The sequence below is a fragment of the Bos indicus x Bos taurus genome, chromosome 11, assembly GCF_003369695.1.
Source record: "Bos indicus x Bos taurus breed Angus x Brahman F1 hybrid chromosome 11, Bos_hybrid_MaternalHap_v2.0, whole genome shotgun sequence".
Classification (NCBI taxonomy): Eukaryota; Metazoa; Chordata; class Mammalia; order Artiodactyla; family Bovidae; genus Bos; species Bos indicus x Bos taurus.
In genome coordinates, this window is record NC_040086.1 from 34,647,501 (window position 1) to 34,667,796 (window position 20,296).

Below are 20,296 nucleotides of genomic sequence, written 5' to 3' on the forward strand. Positions count from 1 at the left end.
CAGAAAATGAAGATCATGGCATCTGGTCCCATCACTTCATGGGAAATAGATGGGGAAACAGTGGAAACAGTGTCAGACTTTATTTTTCTGGGCTCCAAAATCACTGCAGATGGTGACTGCAGCCATGAAATTAAAAGATGCTTACTCCTTGGAAGGAAAGTTATGACCAACCTAGATAGCGTATTAAAAAACAGAGACATTACTTTGCCAACAAAGGTCTGTCTAGTCAAGGCTATGATTTTTCCAGTGGTCATGTATGGATGTGAGAGTTGGACTGTGAAGAAAGCTGAACGCTGAAGAAGAAGAATTGATGCTTTTTTTTTTTTTTCCAGCAAGCAATGGTAAAAATAACAAATTATTTACTGCTTTATAATGTTAAAGTATTTCACCAAGACAAGTTGCAGTCAAATTAATGTGAGTTATGGAAAATGAAATACATAAAGATGTATTTAAACAAGTGCAGACTAAATATTTTCCATACAGGGTATGTAAATGAAAAGATATACAGTAAGTGCACACTTGATATGACTATGCAGGCAATAGTTAGTTTCAGATACTCTTGGATAGTTCATGCATAAACCTTCCCAAAGTACAAGTTCAGTCAGTCTTTGGGGGGATGTGGAGGGATAATTAAAAAGGACTGAGTTCCTTGCAATATCAGTATAAACCAGATAAGGAAGGGTCGTCAGTTATATATATTACTTACTGTAATTTGTGACTGTCGAGGAAGAGGTGTGGCTGTTGGTGTGATAGTAATACTGCTGGTGACTTTATTGGTTGTTTTGTTTAGTGCCCCATTAGTTAAGCCTTGAGTTCTGTTATCCTGCAGTGGTGTTGAAGGGCTGGCAGGTCTCACGGGGCTGGCTACAGCTTGCATGTAAGGACTTCCTAAGTGAATGTGGATTTTATTATCCTCAGTAGTTATCACACTTGAACTGTTACTATTTGAACGCTGAAACTGCCATGATGACTGCCGGTCAGGGGAGACTCTGAAAATTGCATGCTTGGCACTGATTTCTATCAGCTCGGGAGAGCGTCCCTGCTCAGGGGAGCTAGCTGAACCAGTAACAGCCAAAACCTGAATAGGTGACATTGTCCTTTCTGGAGTTATGGAACCACAGGACTCTGGGGTCTGTGCCCTGGCAAAGGTTGCCATGGTAACTGGGGACATGCCTTGCTCTAAATTCATCAGGCCTTCAGCAGAGGTTTTTGATTTCACTGGTGTTATGGACGCATTTTGGAGGATGGTGATCCTTTGCTTTGGGGTGCCACAGTTTGGTATCACTGCAGTGCTTGTGTAAGAGTGAGGACTCTCTGTGGTCGGTTCTGCAAAAGAAACTCAATCAACAAGAGAACAGGAATTGACGCTTTTGAACTGTGGTGTTGAAGAAGACTCCTGAGAGTCCCTTGGACTGCAAGGAGCTCCAACCAGTCCATTCTAAAGGAAATCAGTCCTGGGTGTTCACTGGAAGGACTGATGCTGAAGCTAAACTCCAGTACTTTGGCCACCTCATGCAAAGAGTTGACTCATTGGAAAAGACCCTGATGCTGGGAAAAATTGAAGGCAGAAGAAGGGGCCGCCAGAGGATGAGATGGCTGGGTGGCATCACCGACTGGATGGACATGAGTTTGAGTGAACTCTGGGAGTTGGTGATGGACAGGGAGGCCTGGTGTGCTGTGACTCATGGGGTTGCAAGGAGTCAGACACAACTGAGCGACTGAACTGAACTGAACTGATGGAGCCCTCATAAATGGGATTAATGTTCTTAGAAAAAAGAACCCAGAGAGATCCTGTAAGACACAGCTAAAAGACAGAACTTTTATCTTGGGCCTGCCTGCTGCGACAATTGTAGGGAACAAATATTTGTTGTTTGTAAACAGTCTAGTCTATGGTATTTTGTTATAGTAGGCCAACTTGACTGACATCTGTTTTAACAACGACCAACAAATTTTCAAATTTTGTGTTTTAATCTTTTTACAGTCAGAAACATTCTGTTTCCTTGTGATTTTTTTCTTAGTTCATGACAAATATAGAAGTGTGTTTATTAATTTTTAAATATTTTTATATTGTCTAGATAACATTCTTAGTAATTTATAATTATAATAGAGTTATTAGAAAACACTGCCTGATTTCAAGACTTTGAAATTTGTTGAAACTTCTTTTATGGCCCACTTTCTTCATCTTGATGAATGTTCCAAAATATTTGAAATGAATGTGTTTTCTACAGTTGTCAGGTTGTAGATTTCCATGAATTTTATTTGAAGCAAGTTGTTTGATATTGTGGCTCAAATCTTTTGTAAATGTATTTGATTGTTTCCAAGAGGTGTGTTATAATCTACCACTAAGACTGTGAATTTTTCTGTTCCTCCCTTTATTCTGTTAAATTTCCCTACATGTATTTGTATAATCTCTTATTAGATGCATAGACATTTAGGATTATTATGCTTCCTTATCAATACCAGTTCGGTCGCTCAGTCATGTCTGACTGTTTGAACCACATGTCTGACCCCATGAACCACAGCACGTCAGGCCTCCCTGTCCATCACTAACTACCGGAGTCTGCCCAAACCCATGTCCACTGAGTAGGTGATGCCATCCAAGCACCTCATCCTCTGTCGTCCCCTTTCCTCCTGCCCTCAATCTTTCCCAGCATCAGGGTCTTTTCCAATGAGTCAGCTCTTAGCAACGGGTGGCCATTTTGTTGGAGTTTCAGCTTCAACATCAGTCCTTCCAATGAACACCCAGGACTGATCTCCTTTAGGATGGACTAGCTGGATCTCCTTGCAGTCCAAGGGACTCCCAAGAGTCTTCTGCAAAACCACAGTTCAAAAACATCAATTCTTAGTTGCTCAGCTTTCTTTATACTCTAACTCTCACATCCATACATGTCTACTGGAAAAACCATAGTCTTGACTAGATGGACCTTTGTTGACAAAGTAATTACTCTGCTTTTTAATATTCTGTCTAGTTTGGTCATAAATTTCCTTCCAAGGAATAAGTGTCTTTTAATTTCATGGCTGCAATTACCATCTGCAGTGATTTTGGAACCCCCAAAATAAAGTCAGTCACTGTTTCCCCATCTATTTCCCATGAAGCGATGGGACCAGATGCCATGATCTTCCTTTTCTGAATGTTGAGCTTTAAGCCAATTTTTTCACTCTCCACTTTCAATTTCATCAAAAGACTTTTTAGTTCCTCTTCACTTTCTGCCATAAGGGTGGTGTCATCTGCATATCTGAGGTTATTGATATGTCTTCCGGCAATCTTGATTCCAGCTTGTGTTTCCTCCAGCCTAGCATTTCTCAGGACATACTCTGCATATAAGTTAAATAAGCAGGGTGACAGTATACAGCCTTGATGTACTCCTTTTCCTATTTGGAACTAGTCTGTTGTTCCATGTCCAGTTCTAACTGTTGCTTCCTGACCTGCATACAGGTTCTCAAGAGGCAGGTCATGTGGTCTGGTATTCCCATCTCTTTCAGAATTTTCCACAGTTTATTGTGACCCACACAGTCAAAGGCTTTGGCATAGTCAATAAAGCAGAAATAGAATTTTTTCTGGAACCCTCTTGCTTTTTCGATGATCCAGTGGATGTTGGCGATTTGATCTCTGGTTCCTCTGCCTTTTCTAAAACCAGCTTGAACATCTGGAAGTTCACAGTTCACGTATTGCTGAAGTCTGACTTGGAGAATTTTGAGCGTTACTTTACTAGCGTGTGAGATGAGTGCAATTGTGCGGTAGTTTGAGCACTCTTTGGCATTGCCTTTCTTTGGGATTGGAATGAAAACTGACCTTTTCCAGTCCTGTGGCCACTGCTGAGTTTTCCAAATTTGCTGGCATATTGAGTGGAGCACTTTCACAGCATCATCTTTCAGGATTTTAAATAGCTCAACTGGAATTCCATCACCTCCACTAGCTTTGTTCATAGTGATACTTCCTAATGCCCACTTGACTTCACATTCCAGGATGTCTGGCTCTAGGTGAGTGTGAGTGATCACACCATCATGATTATCTGGGTCTTGAAGATCTTTTTTGTATAGTTCTTCTGTGTATTCTTGCCACCTCTTCTTAATATCTTCTGCTTCTGTTAGGTCCATACCATTTCTGTCCTTTATTGAGTCCATCTTTGTATGAAATGTTCCCTTGGTATGTCTAATTTTCTTGAAGTGATCTCTAGTCTTTCCCATTCTGTTGTTTTCCTCTATTTCTTTGCATTGATCGCTGAGGAAGGCTTTCTTTTGTATCCTTGTTATTCCTTGGAACTCTGCATTCAAATGGGTATATCTTTCCTTTTCTCTTGCTTTCCACTTCTCTTCTTTGTAAGGCCTCCTCAGACAGCCTTTTTGATTTTTTGAATTTCTTTTTCTTGGGGATGGTCTTGATTCCTGTCTCCTGTACAATGTCACGAACCTCATTCCATAGTTCATCAGGTACTCTGTCTATCAGATCTAGTTCCTAAAATCTATTTCTCACTTGCACTGTATGCTTCCTTATTGACTGACCTTTTCCATATTTATGAAATATTCTTTCCCATTCTCCAGCAATACTCCTCGTCTTAAAGACTACTTTCTCTGATATAAACATAGACTCACTTGCTTCTTATTCTTTCCATTTTTATGGTATATATTTTCCATGCTTATACTTAATCTAGCATGTATCTTTATAGTTAAAGAATACTTCCTGTAAATAGTATATAATAAATGTTGCTTTTTTAATGCTTCAGTTTTAATGCTTCCTTTTATTTTCCTTTCATTATCCTTCTCCCTATCCTCTTCTCCTCCCCCTCCTTCTTCAATGTTTATTCCCCTTCTAACAATTATCATGATCACAGTGATGATGACAGTGATGATGAGGTATCTATTGTCCTTTATTTCTCTGGCTGCCATTAAATTTTATTCTTTCTTTTTTGATTTTCAGTATTTTGACTATGATGTGCTTATGAGACCTCCTTTACATTTATCTTGCATTGTGCTATTAAAGTCTTAGGATTTGTAGATTAATATCTTTTATTAATTATGGAAAACTTTCAGCCATTGTATCTGTAAATGTTTCTTCTGTGTTATTGTGTTATTCTCCTTTTCCTGATCCCCATTACACATATATAGAAACATGCTATTTAGATCTTTTCTTTTTTTTTTTTTGTATGTATATATATTTTATTTCGGGCTTCTCTGGTGGACAGATGGTTAAGAATCTGCCTGTAATGAGAGAGACCTGTTTAATCTTTGGGTCAGGAGATTTTTATATTAATCTGTCTTCAAAATTCACTTTTCTTCTGTGGGTCCAGTCTAAAGTTTAGTTCATCAAGTGAACTCAGTTTTTAAAAACTCAATATTTTAAAAATATTAAATTTTTAAAATTCTGATATTTCTATTGAAATCTTTTTTTATTCTTCCCTGTTGAAATTACCCATCTGTTCATTTATTAGTCAATTAAATATTTCAATATACTTAGCAAGTTATTTTATACTCTTTTTCCTGGTGATTCTAACATGTGGGCCATCTATGGATCAGACTTTATTGGCTATTTTTGCTTTTGATTATGGGTCTATTTTTCCTATTTCTTTCTGTATCTCAAAAGATATTTATTTGCCAAAATTCATCTTTACATTTTAAAATAAATAGTATAAACTAAAGTATATATTTTAAATTTAAACTAAAGTTTATACTTTAAAATTTTCCTTTAGAAAACAGTGTGTATTTTGCTCTGTCAGGCTGCTATTAAAGGTGATTGAGTCACTTTTATCTGCAGTTGAAATGTATCGGTCTTAGTTTTATTGTGCTATTTGGTAGATTCAGTTCATCTCTATTTCAAATATTTTAAAGGTGTCATTAGGACTTTTCCTTCATCGTGTTTTGGGTTGTAAGCCCTGGTGACATTTTCAGAAATATTTATGCTTATAACCTAATTAGCAGTCTTCTGAATCATCAAAGATATTTCTCTTTCTCCCCCTTTCTCTCAGTCTCTCTTCTGCCTTTAAATCACAGCCAACAGTTTCTTTGACACCCTAGGGAATTTCCTTGCTTTCCAGCCCTATCCTCATCTTTCTGTTTCTCAAAAAGTACAGTCTATAATGGTCTTCTGCAAACACGTATTAGGATTATATATCTAATAGGTTATAACTGTCTGTGAAAGTCGCTCAGTCATGTCTGACTCTTCCTGACCCCATGGACTGTTAGCCTGCCAGGCTACTCTGTAGAATTCTCCAGGCCAGAATACTGGCATTGGTAGCCATTCCCTTTCTTCAAGGGATCTTCCCAACTCAGGGATCGAATCCAGGTCTCCTGCATTGAAGGCCAATTCTTTACCAACTGAAGGATTAGGGAAGCCCTATCACTCTCTCAGTTCAGTTCAGTCACTCAGTCGTGTCCAACTCTTTGCGACCCCATGGACTGCAGCACGCCAGGCCTCCCTGTCCATCACCAACTCCCAGAGTTTACTCAAACTCATGTCCATTGAGTCAGTGATGCCATTCAACCATCTCATCCTCTGTCGTCCCCTTCTCCTTCTGCCTCAATCTTTCCCAGAATCAGGGTCTTTTGAAATGAGTCTTTTTTCGCATTAGGTGGCCAAAGTTTTGGAGTTTCAGCTTCAACATCAGTCCTTCCAATGAATATTCAGGACAGATTTCCTTTAGGATGGACTGGTTGGATCTCCTTGCAGTCCAATGGACTCTCAAGAGAAGGGAATGGCAAACCACTTCAGCATTCTTGTCTTGAGAACCCTGTGAACAGTATCACTGTCTAGTGGTAGTAAATTGTATACCTTATGTTGAAGTTTAGGATCACAATCCTACAAATTGTGGTTAAGTTTATGCATGACACATATTTACAATTAAGCACAACATAGGAAAGAGTGATGCCCTGCTAAGAGAAGGAGGAACAGCAATTTAAAATATTTTGGTTGATGTCTCATGTTTAAAAAGTAGCTAAAAATCCCTCAAGAATGATGAAAGTATCTCTTATCTAAATCTTAAAAGTCAATCTATTGAAACTTTAGCTTATGTGCATAATCCTAGGGGCTTCTAAAGATGTGGTATCCCAGGGACTATTCAAGATATAACTACATGCTTCAGTCTTTATGAATCAAATGTGTACTTGATTGGAAAAATGCTAAAGTAGCATACAATTGCCGAGGAAGTTACATATTAAGAATAAACTAATCCAGTTGCAAAACTAAAGTTAGAAGAAAAGACATGTTATTCATTTTACCTTTATTCATGTCTGAGTACAGCTACCAGTGTGTAAACCCATTACAGAGTCTGGCCAATTTCCTTGACCAAAACATATTAAATCAAACATATTGCTTCAAATATTTCTTGAAATGGATAACAGTAAAAATAAACATAAAAATACATTTCTGTTATCAGGATTTATAGCAATATCACTTGCTCTAAATAACTCCGTCTATAGCAGATGCATTATTTTATTTTAGGTCTGACTAACGGTCGTACAAGCTCACCTGTTTCAAAAGACACAACATCCAATGTCTCTTACATGTCCATAATTTGTAGTTATATTACTAAGTCTCTGTCTCAACAAAAATATTATTCCAACTAGAATGTCTATAGAATCCAAAGCCAAGAGAACCTAATTCTAATTGAGGTGGTGCTGTATGACCTTGAGCAAGACAAACAACTTTTTCAAGAAAAATAAAATATATGTTACATGCATGTTGCACACCCCTTCATGATTCCATACAAATCACTGAGTCTAGATGTCATGTCAGCCTTCTTTAAATGCAAGGTCCCAGGTAGTTCTACCATTGTTTGTCATATGAGACAAAGCTCATTCAACACTTCTTTAAAAAAGTGTTTATTAATACTTTAGAAGAAAATCTATTTTTTATCACCTGTCATGTGTCAGGAACAATTCTGGATAGTGTATAATTCTAGATAATGATACTTTTCTTAATTATAATATCACTGCAAAGTAAGAATTTAGTCACATTAAAAAAATTGAATGTTAAGAAGTTATTAATTTTCCTAAAGTCCTAGCAATTTGGTGAGCAACAGGAAAATAGTTTATTATATCTTAGGAAACTTCTTTTTGAAAAGTAAAAAACCAGGATTTTTTTAATCAACCAAGATACATAGTAAAAGAGGCAATGACAGTAAATCTGTGACTGTTTTTGTGAAATGATAAATCAAGGGAATTTAGAAAAATTTATGAATGCTCTCTACTTTGGAGTTATGCTTTTCAATTTTTGTTCATGCACTATGGCATAATGAGTCCTAACTATGTAGTAACTATTATTTGCTAATCCTCACAAAATTAAATAGTAAGCATAATTTTCAACCATCAGACATAAACAATTTAGAGCACTACTATCAGAGAAGATATGAGAGTGGGATATTGGAAAATACATTTGGGTCAGTATCAGACCCTAAATAACTGACCATTATTCAGAGGAATAGTACATGAATTATAGCTTTAAAAATTTCAAATCTTACAGAGCAGTCAAATAACTATTTAGTTCACATATTTTTATTTAACTCAATACTTCATGATAATTTTTTTTAATTTCTTTATTTGTCCTTACTATCAGTTAGTGTGCTCTGCATCTGCTGTAATCAGTTCATTTCAAATGTATCCCTGCTTGTCTACTGATTATGATATAACTTTGTTGATCAATGAATCCTAATCATTTTCATCTAATACTGTATGCCTTCACAGCTGTTTCCTAACTTGAAAAAAAAAGTTCATATTTGTTTTTATAACATTTGTTTATGTTTACATGTCAGTAAGATCTTTTCAACCAAAACAAAGCCTGTTTTATAGCATCCTAAGTACAGTGTACTTAGATAATTAGTTGATTTATATATATATATTTAAACAGGTACTTTTGGTTTCATGTAGACACAGCCAATGAGTCATACTTCTTTAACTGAGAGTTTTGTTTACTTCATCTTTAAATATTTCTGTGTGTAATGTGTATTTATTTTCTCTTTCTTGACATTACTCAATTATCATTACAATTCTTATCACTTCTTCAAAAAATATGTATTTACTATAGTAGGGGTATTTTTCTCAGCAGCTAAAACATACTTGCCAAGATGCAAATAAATTATCTACATTTTTAAAGAGCCTCATGGCAATTCTGTGTGTGTGAGAAACAACTGTTCAAACTGAATTATATTTACTTATTTTCAATGTTTTCAACTTGTCTGTCATTGCACAGTTATTTTTTTTCTTGCATCTCTTGAGTAATCAGGAAATGGATTCCTTTTTTGGAAGTGTTAATTCCACAAGCCCCAAAAGGCCTTGGCACTCCAGAATACTGCAATGGTTTTCAAAACAGAATTCCTGTTTTTCTCATACATTTAATAAACTGAGCTAATTTCCTCCATATTCAAGAGAGGGTTATTTGTCAAGGAGTAAGATCTTTCTGTATCCAAATAGTCTCATTTAAGTACCAAATGAAGTGCTATTATGTGCAAGGCACTGTCCTAGGTTATGCAAGGGAATGGATAAATAAGTAAGATATTTCTCCTGCCTACAGGAAATTCAGATTTAAAATATAGGAAGGAAATAAAGCCACAAAATATTTTGAAAATTTAGCAAATTGCAAGCAGTCAGTAAAACAAAAAGAATACTGCCTATATGGAATGTAACTTAGAGGGATTGCTTTCCTACTTTGTAATAACCCTATTGAGCACTGAGATATATACAGATGAGTGAGGGCCAGTTGCTGTCCTTGACATTGACAAAGGTGTTACTAGATAGAAATAGGAAACTGAGTGTGAGAAGTGGAGACAGTGTGAATGAGGAAGACACCTCAGTCATCGCAGACCAGATATGGATGAGTGCAGGTTAAGAAGAAGAAAGGTGAATGGTGTACTTAGGTACCAAAAACTAAAACTAGTCCAAATGAGTAGGGACCCAAAGAATATATGGGGAAGTATTTCTACTGAAGCCTAGAAAGTTAGATTAGGTCTGTGTTGTGCTGAGCATAACGCACGTAAGAAAGGTGAATTTTCTGCCTCAATTTTGTTTTGTTTTGCTTTTTTACTGTGTTTTATTGGCATTAGCAGTAAAGAACTCACCTGCCAATGAAGGAAATGGAGAAGACATGGCTTGATCCCTGTGTTGGGAAGATCCCTTGAAGGAGGGCATAGCAACCCACTCCACTATTCTTGCCTGGAGAATTCCATGGACAGAGGAGACTGGTGGGCTATGGTCCACAGCGTCACAAAGAGTCAGACACTACTGAAGTGACTTAGCATGAACACCCCTAGGAATCACTGTTAGTCATATAATATACCTAGTCATCAGTTAAAGTACACATCAATTTACTTGTTCTGTTAATGTGAGAACACTTGCTAGAATACCCTCATAATATTGAAATGTATTTGGAAATATTTTACTGATTTTTGTTAATTGATTGATATAGGAGCAGAGATAAATAATAAGCAACAAAAAACCCCCAGTAAGTCAGTGTAGAATATGCATCCAGATTTATGAGCTTTTACATCATTGATCTATAATATGATGAGGGGTTGGTGAAATTACTATGGGAAACCCTGAGACCTAAGTTAACCAAGGAGTCCTTGAAACCCTCCTCCAGGAAGTAACACTTCATTGGAGGTGTGAAGCAAGAGTTAGCCCGAGAAAGTGGTGTATGTGAATGTGAGAAGTGAGGAAGAGATTATGCATTGTTTTGTGCAATGTCTAGATGGGAGGGGCAGAGAAAGAGAGAAAAATTAGTTTACATTGGGATCTAAGAATAGTGAGTATAATGGTTTGAGCTGAAGCAGAAGGGGAATGTTTATATTTACCTGTAAGTATAGATGCCACATTATTGAAAGCACCACTGACTTAGAGAAAAACAGCAATTTAGTCATTCATAAATATCAGAGCCTTGGTACCCAAACCTTCAATGAAAACAAAATACCAAGAATAAATTATTGAAATGACTAAATGGATTGAGAGTCAGGAAACAGTCCTTGCCTCATTTTTAGCACTTCTGAGACTAAAAATGAGGTTTAGTCATTTTTAGAAAAGATGAGCTTTACTTTACAAAGAAAGCACATCTGACTCACTAGAGGGTTCTGAAAAACATACATGATAAACATACATTACCAAAATTATGTGCATCTAAGTTTTATCTAGTTCAGGAGGAGAGAATCAAGGCCTGAATATTGTAACTTCTTTAAAGCGTGATCTGTATCTACATTAACAACCACCCAATTCTGCGATTTTAACTGTTTGGAAGCCCTATTTTTAGTAGAAAACCAAGACCCAATATATCCTTAGTTATAGTATTGGGCTAAATTAGATTTAATCCAAGTTCTTTCACACTCATGTTTATAGATGTAGCATCTTGTAGGAAAGTGATGTTTATAAATATAAACACTAGTACTATAAGATCCTAAGAAACCAACCAAAATACTAATGGCTTTCATTATACTTTATGAGACAATAAGAGAAATGTATACATTCTTCAAGGACTTTTAATTCTCAGTCATAGTCACAAAGGAATTTCAAACTAGCTTTAATTAACCAGAAAATTCAGATGATCAGAATTCTTACGTTCTGAATATATTAGTTACCTGACATTTTTCTCTGTAAAAATGACCTGACATGAGACTGTTAACATTATTTTATCCTAGATTGCTTTCCTACCTCTTCTGCTTTGCATTTTTCTTCCATAGCCCCATGTCTACCTTTATATATTTGACCAGTTAACTTTGCTGTTATGTAGTTATTAAGTCATATCATATTCTTTTGAGACCCCATGGACTCTAACCCTGCCAGGTCCTCTGTCCGTGGGATTTTCCAGGCAAGAATACTGGAGTAGGTTGCCATTTCCTTCTGCAGGGAAAGGAATTCACAGATCAAACCCATGTCTCCTGCATTGAATTGACAGGTGGATTCCTTACCTCTGAGCCACATGGAAAGCCAAATTGGAAGATTACTTGCCTATATACTTAAGATAAGCCAGAAATTAGATACAGAAAACTTTTGGGAATGTAGAAAGTTTGTATGTATGTGTATATAAAATATATATAATGTACATTTGTACATTATATATATTTATACATTTTGGGATAAAAATCTAACTTCACTTCTCATTTAAGAGTTTGCCACCGGCATCACCTAAGGCAAAATGCATAAGCACTCATTTTAATAGTTGCATAAAATCTTATGATATACCATTAATTTTGTAACTATTTTTGTAGTAACACAAGTATTTATTTCAGATTTTTGCCAATATAAGTAATGGTACAATAATCATTCCTGTGTGTAGGTTGCATGCTTGCTTCAGTCACGTCCGACTCTGCGAGCTTATGTACTGTAGCACCCCAGGCTCCTCTGTCCATGGGATTCTCCAGACAAGAATACTGAAATGGGTTGCCATGCCCTTTTTCAGGGAATCTTCCTGCCCAGGGATAGAACCCACATCTCACGTCTCCTTCATTGGCAGGTGAGCTCTCTACCACTAGTGCCGCCTAGGAAGACTGTGTGGCTAGAGAGAGTGAAACATGTTAGTTGTGTCTGACTCTCTGTGACCCCATGGACTGTAGCTTGACAGGCTCCTCTGTCCATGGGATTTCTCAGGCAAGAATACTGGAGTGGGTTGCCATTTCCTTCTCCAGGGGATATTCCTGACCCAGGGATCAAACCCAGGTCTCCTGCATTGCAGATGGTTTCTTTATTATCTGAGCCAGCAGGAAAGCCTCTACCCATGTAGATATTTATATCTAAATGTTTTAAAACATATACAACATTAATAAAATACTAGACAAGTAAGTAAAAAAAAGTGAATGTAGCTAAACCCTTTAAAATTTGCTCAGCCTTATTACTACACAGGGAAACGAAAATAAATCCAGTTGGATACCATCTTTCTCATCAATCTAAATGAATTTCAAAGAGAAATTAAAACTACAACTCTAGGTATATATACACTTTGATACTTTGCTGATGGGAGCAAGCACCTTAGAGAAAGGAAACTAGCAATAGCTGGTGATTTTAAAAATCCTTTGCAAAGGATGTGTGTATTTTTAAAATATATTCATATTTTCTGACTTACTTGTTCATGTATTTTATTAATGTTGATACAGAAAGCTTCTTTTAAATATGTAGAAAAATGTATATATGGAAGGTATTTGCCATTTTACTTTTTTACTTGATAGTTTTCCATGTCTTTTACTTTTGATAGTATTCAGTACATCCTTTGACATTCAAATTATTGTTTTGTTCATATACATTTATTTTTTTCATGGATCTGAGTGTCTTGTCTTACTTGAGAAAATTTACTTGAGCCCTAATTAATATTTTTTTATTTGTATAATTTTCAATTTTTTCCTTCTATTAAACATTTTATTGTCTGGATAAAAAATCATAGACACAAAATAGGGTTCTAAAATTGTTTTCTATCAATGATAGCCAACTATATTTCCAGCAACCAATGTAGCACCTTAAGTAAAAACTGACTTGAGGCAGGCCACTTGGCTGTGATATTTTACATCCATTTAACTGGTCCAAGACTGTCTTTGTCATTTTAAAACTGGCATTATAATGACACTTACTTCTTAGGTGGTTACAATACATAAATAAAATTATTATCTATAAATTATTTGCACATATAAATAAGATAATTATTATTTATATACACCATATTTTTCACAGGTGGCGCTTGTGGTAAAGAACCTCCCTGCTAATGCAGGAGGCATAAGAGACTTGGATTCAATCCCTGGGTTAGGAAGATTCCCCTGGAGGAGGGCATGACAACCCATTCCAGTATTCTTGCCTAGAGAATCCCATGGACAGAGGAGCTTGGAGGGCCACAGTCCATGGGGTTGCAAAGAGTCAGACACGACTGAAGTGACTCAGCACATTCACAGCACAGCCTCTGTACAGAGACACACTTGCTATATTTCAAGTTGTAATCTAAATTTATGTATTTTCTGAAGGCTTTTATTTCGCTTAAAAATGTATCTTCTCCCATGTGAATGTCATTTCATTTTGTTAACAGTACTTGTGTAATTCTGTTATCTAGATGTGTCCCTATGTAAACTTTTTTTTTTTTTTCAAAACTCTAATGGACATTTTATTTATTTTTTGATAGAAACAGAAAGAAAAACAAAAGCAGGTAAATAGAAAATCAATTTTAGGTCATATTTAATAAATGTCCTACACTTTTCCACTTTAAAATAGATTAAAATAATACTCTCTTACTCTTTACAAACTTGCTCACATCTGTGGTGATTCTTTTTCTTTTCAAGTTTCCATATTTTTTCTTACTGTTTAAAATCTGAGTAGATTTCTGAATGTCTATTCACTGCATTAGCTTGTTTCAAATTATTAGTGTTTGTTTAATTTTAATATATCTTTTTTGTGTATATTAATTTAAGTATGTTTAATTTCATTTTGCTTGATCTTCTCTATTTAAATAATTTTTAATTTCTTAGATTGACTATTACACTCATTCATTTTCAATTTATTTTTCTTATTATTAGAATACATAAATCTATACATTTTCCTTCTTATTGAAAACTGGTCATTATGTATTTAAATTATTGATATTAAGTTTATTTTTCCCTTTTACTTCTAGGTAACTTATAGTTCACTTTTCATCTCTAGGCTACTGGGAAGTAACATTTCTTTTTAACATTTATAGTGTTTTTAGTAGAATTTTTTCTTATTTTTAGAACTGACCAAAGAATGTTGTGCTGTAATGTAGCTAATTTCATCATCAATTAAACTCTAGGTGGAGATTCATATACACACATACATACACACATTTATACAAAATATTTTATGAATAAAGGATAAAACATATAATTTGTTTATAAGATAAATAACTTTACATTGATCATAATATAGTTTTCAATTTTAGATATTTGAAAGATTAAGATAAATATGAAAACTATCCTGCTACAAAAATCTAGAACTAGATAAACTAGAAAAAATATAACAATCATTTAAATTTGATGCTGAGCTTGTATATGCATGCTTGCATGCTTAGTCATTCAGTCATGTCCAACACTTTGTGACCACATGGACTGCAGCCCACAAGGCTCCTCTGTCCTTGAGGATTCTCCAGGCAAGAATACTGGAGTGGGTTCCCATGCCCTACTCCAGGGGAATCTTCCCAACCCAGGGAAAACACAGGTCTTCCACATTGCGGGTGGATTCTTTACCATCTGAGCCCCCAGGGAAGCCCATGAATACTGGAGTGAGCAGCCTATGTTTCCTCCAGGGCAATTAAACCGGGACCTCCTGCATTCCCGGTGGATTCTTTACCAACTGAGCTACTGGGAAAACCCAAGCTTGCACATAAGAAATCCTTCTTGTAGCTTAGTAGTATAGTTTGAAGTCAGTGAGCCTAATCCTTCCAGCTTTGTTTTTCTTTCTCAAGATTACACTGGCTATCCAGAGACTTTTTTTGTTTCTGTACGTGCCATGTGTGCCAAGTCACTTCAGTCATGTCCAGCTCTTTTCAATCCCATGGACTGTAGCCCACCAAGCTCCTCTGTGCATGGAATTCTCCAGGCAACAATACTGGAGTGAGTCGCCATGCCCTCCTCCAGGGGCTCTTTCCGACCCAGCAATCGAACCTGTATCTCTTATGGCTCCTGCATTGCAAGTGGATTCTTTATGACTGAGCCACCAGAGAGGCCCTTTTTGCTTCCATACAAATTTTCAAAGTTTTCATTCTATTTCTGCAAAAAATACCATTGTTAATTTAATAGGGTTGCATTGAATCTGTGGAGTGTCTTGGGTAGTATAGTCATTTTAGCAATATTGATTCTTTCAATCCTAGAACACGGTATAGTTTTCCATCTATTTGTGCCATCTTCATTTCTTTCATCAATGTCATAGTTTTTGGAGTACAGGTGTTTTGACTCCTTAGATAGGTCTATTTCTAGGTATTTTATTCCTTTTGATGTGATGGTAAATATGATTATTTCCTTAATTTCTCTTTTTGATTTTTCATTGATAGTGTATGGAAGTGCAACAGATATCTGTGCATTAATTTTGTGTCCTGAAACTTTACTGAATTCATTAATAAGCTCTAGTAGCTTTCTCGTAGCATCTTTAGGATTTTCTATGTATAGTATCTTGTCATTTGCAAACAGTGACAGTTTTACTTCTTTTTTTCCGATATGGATTCCTTTTATTTTTTTCTCTTTTTTGATGGCTGTGGCTAGGAATTCCAAAACTATGTTGAGTAGAAGTGGCGAGAGTGACCATCTTTGTCTTGTTTCTGATCTTAGAGGAAATGCTTTCAGCTTTTCACCATTGAGTATAATGTTAGCTGTGGGTTTGTCATACATGATATTTATTATGTTGAAGCATGTTCCCTCTATGCTCACTTTCTGAAGAATTTTGCCACAAAGCAGAATACTTTTTGACATATATTGCAGCAATATCTTTCTGGATTCATTTCATAGAGTAATGAAAATAAAAGCAGAAATAAATGACATCTAATTAAACTTAAAAGCTTTTGCACAGTAAAGGAAACCATAAGCAAAATGAAAAAAACAACCTAAAGAATGGGAGAATCTATTTGCAAATGATGCAACTGAAAAGGAGTTAATTTCCAAATTATACGAATGGCTCATACAACTCAATATAAAAAAAACATTAAATTTAAAAATGGGCTGAAAATCTAAATAAACATTTCTCCAAAGAAGACATACAAATGGCTAACAGGCACATAACAAAATGTTCAGCATCACTAATTATTAATATTAGAGAAATGCAAATTAAAACCCTGATAAAGTATCATCTCACATAGGTCAGAATGGGATTATCAAAAAGTCTATAAATAATAAATGGTGGAGAGAATATGTGAAGAAAAAGGACCCCCGTCCTTATACTGTTGGTGGGAATGTAGATCGGTACACCCCCTATGAAAAACAATTTACCTAAAAATATAATTACCATATGATCTAGCAATCTCACCTCTGGCCACATATCAGGAAAAAATAAAAAGTATAATTCAAAAAGATACATGCCCCCCAATGTTCAGAGTGGCACTATTTACATACAGTAGCCAAGGTATGGAAGCAACCCAAATGTCCATTGACAGATGAATGGATAAAAATGTGCAAGGGGATATTAGTCAACCACAAAAATAGTTAAATAATGCCATTTACAGTGATATGGATGGACCTGGAAATTACCATACTAAGTAAAGTAAGCCAGAGAGAGAAAGACAAATATCATATGGTATGGTTTGAATGTGGAATTAAAAGAGAGAGACAGAAACAAATGAACTTATTCCCAAAATAGAAAGAGACTCACAGACATAGAAAACAAATTCATGGTTACCAAAGGGAAAGGTAGGGGAGAATAAATTAAGAGATTAGAATTAACATACATACACTATGATATGTAAAATAAATAAATAAGACCTACAGTACACCACAGGGAACTATACTCAATATTTTGTAACAACCTATAAGGAAAAGAAATATAAAAAAGAATATATACATTGTACAGCTGAAACTAATACAACATTATAAATCACTGTAGTTCAATTTTTTAAAATGTAGCTATGAGTTTTATCTTTAGCATGAATGTATTCTTTAGATGGAGTGCTTGTAATAACTTTAATAGTAGAAAACTCAGTACTTAAGGTACAATCAATTGTATTATATCATGAGGACTATAAAAGGATGTGTTCTTGAAAGATATTTGTAAAATTTTCCTACTATTATGTTCATAACTGAACTTCTATATCAGTATAACTTCTGTATATGAAAAATTCCAGTTAAATCTAAGCTCTTCAAATTTAAATGAATTTCTTCATTTATTTCTATACTTATATTGCTACAGGGTAGAAAATTTGGTTCCTATATTTTGGGGGTTTTCTCACAATGTGAACCCATCATAGTCTTAGTAATCAATAAATTCAATTGAAAACTAAGAAAAAAGAAATTCTTAAATGCTCTAATTAGAAACAAAGAATGGACTGAACTCTGGATTATTTGATATGTTACTTCACCCTTGAACTGCTCTGGGTGGTGGGGGTCGTCAGTTCTGGTAAGTGGAAATTGAGACAGCATCATTGGTTGCAGGACTCTATAAGGGCTTAACACAGTAAAGGGGTAGAAAAACAAATCTGCCCAGCTGAAAAAAATGTCAGGGACCACTTCATTTTTTCCAGATTTCAAAGTAGAAGAATGAAAGTCTTTCATGACAATTAAAAAATCAGGGTCTGACTTCTGCATGGATATAGAGATTGAACTATACTGGCCAAAAAGTAAAATTCTTCCCTTTCTGAGATGATATAACTTTTAAAATGGCTTTTGGAATGGTAAAATTCCAAAGACTCTGATAAAAGTCATACTATTGTGGTTGATCACATCTCTCACTCAAATCACAAAGAATTTGATTAGAAATAAGAAGCCCCTCAAAAGTTGTGGTAGTAATTTTAAATTTCAAATCCCTTATCCAAGAAGCAGTTCATCTGGTTAATGAGAAGCAAACACAATTAGGGTTAGAACCTTCCAACTTGAAGTGATCCTTAAATAAAAAGGAATATGAAATGAATGTTCTCTAAGTTATTTAAATTCATTAAATAAGAAATCTAAACTACAAAGTGAGACCCAAGTGCTCTGAACCTTGTGAAATACTAATAAGCATTTCTGAATAGTAACTATATGAAGTTCCCAACTTAGTATTTTTCAACTTTACTGTAGTGTGAAAGCAACACGATCTCAATAGAAACAGTAGCTCATATTTTAAATTTTGATCTTTTCCTGGATAAATGTTATACAATACATGATGCTGGGCTGTGTCACTGAGTCACAGCACCTCAAAGAATACACTTACAACCATTCTGTGCTCATACAATTATCTTGTTTTTCACTTTCAATATTCAATTAATTCCGAGATATTCAATACCTTATTTAAAAAAATAGGCTTTATGTCAGATGATATTACCCAGTTGTAGGCTAATTTATGTGTTCTGAGCAAATTTAAGGTAGGTTAGGCTAAGCTACGGAGAAGGCAATGGCAACCCACTCCAGTACTCTTGCCTGGAAAATCCCATGGACGGAGGAGCCTGGTGGGCTGCAGTTCATGGGGTCGCTACGAGTTGGACACAACTGAGCGACTTCACTTTCGCTTTTCACTTTCATGCATTGGAGAAGGAAATGGCAACCCACTCCAGTGTTCTTGCCTGGAGAATCCCAGGGATGGAGGAGCCTGGTGGGTTGCCGTCTATGGGGTAGCACAGAGTCGGACATGACTGAAGCGACTTAGCAGCAGCAGAAGCAGCAGTCTAAGCTAGTAGATTCAGTAGTTTAAGTGTAACAGCTGCATTTTTGAATTATGAAATTTTCAACTTTTGAGGGGTTTATTGGGGAAAATACATATATGTATATATTTATGTATATTGATAATGTGCACATTAATATGAATATTTATGTATATATGCATAATAAATGAACTGGTAAATAAAAAAGAAATACAGGATTGTGAACAGATGGTAAATCTGAAATGATCACAGAAATTTTAATGTAGATGCTAGACAAAAAAAAAGTTCTGGAAATTTAATTGAAAGAGTTTCATTGTTTAGTTGCTTTGTTGTGTCCTACTCTTTTGTGGTCCCATGAACTGTAGCTAGCCAGAGTCCTCTGTCCTTGACATGTCCCAGGCAGAATACTGGAGTGGGTTGCCATTCCCTTCTCCAGGGGATCTTACTAACCCAGGGATGGAACCTGAATCTCCTGAATAGGCAGGCAAATTCTTCACGATTGTGCCACCAATAAAGTGTTTCTGGTGGTTATAACAGAGCAAACCAAAAATGAAAAAGGTAATATCTGAAATAAAATAACTTTGATCTTTTTTAAGAGTTATTAAAGAAAGTGTTCTAGTTTCATTCTTTTACAAGTGGTTGACGAGTTTTCCCAGCACCACTTATTAAAGAGATTGTCTTTTCTCCATTGTATATTCTTGCCTCCTTTGTCAAAGATAAGGTGTCCATATGTGCATGGATTTATCTCTGGGCTTTCTATTTTGTTCCATTGATCTATATTTCTGTCTTTGTGCCAGTAGCATACTGTCTTGATGACTGTGGCTTTGTAGTAGAGCCTGAAGTCAGGCAGGTTGATTCCTCCAGTTCCATTCTTCTTTCTCAAGATTGCTTTGGCTATTTGAGGTTTTTTGTATTTCCACACAAATTGTGAAATTATTTGTTCTAGCTCTGTGAAAAATACCATTGGTAGCTTGATAGGGATTGCATTGAATCTATAAATTGCTTTGGGTAGTATACTCATTTTCACTACATTGATTCTTCCGATCCACGAACATGGTATATTTCTCCATCTATTAGTGT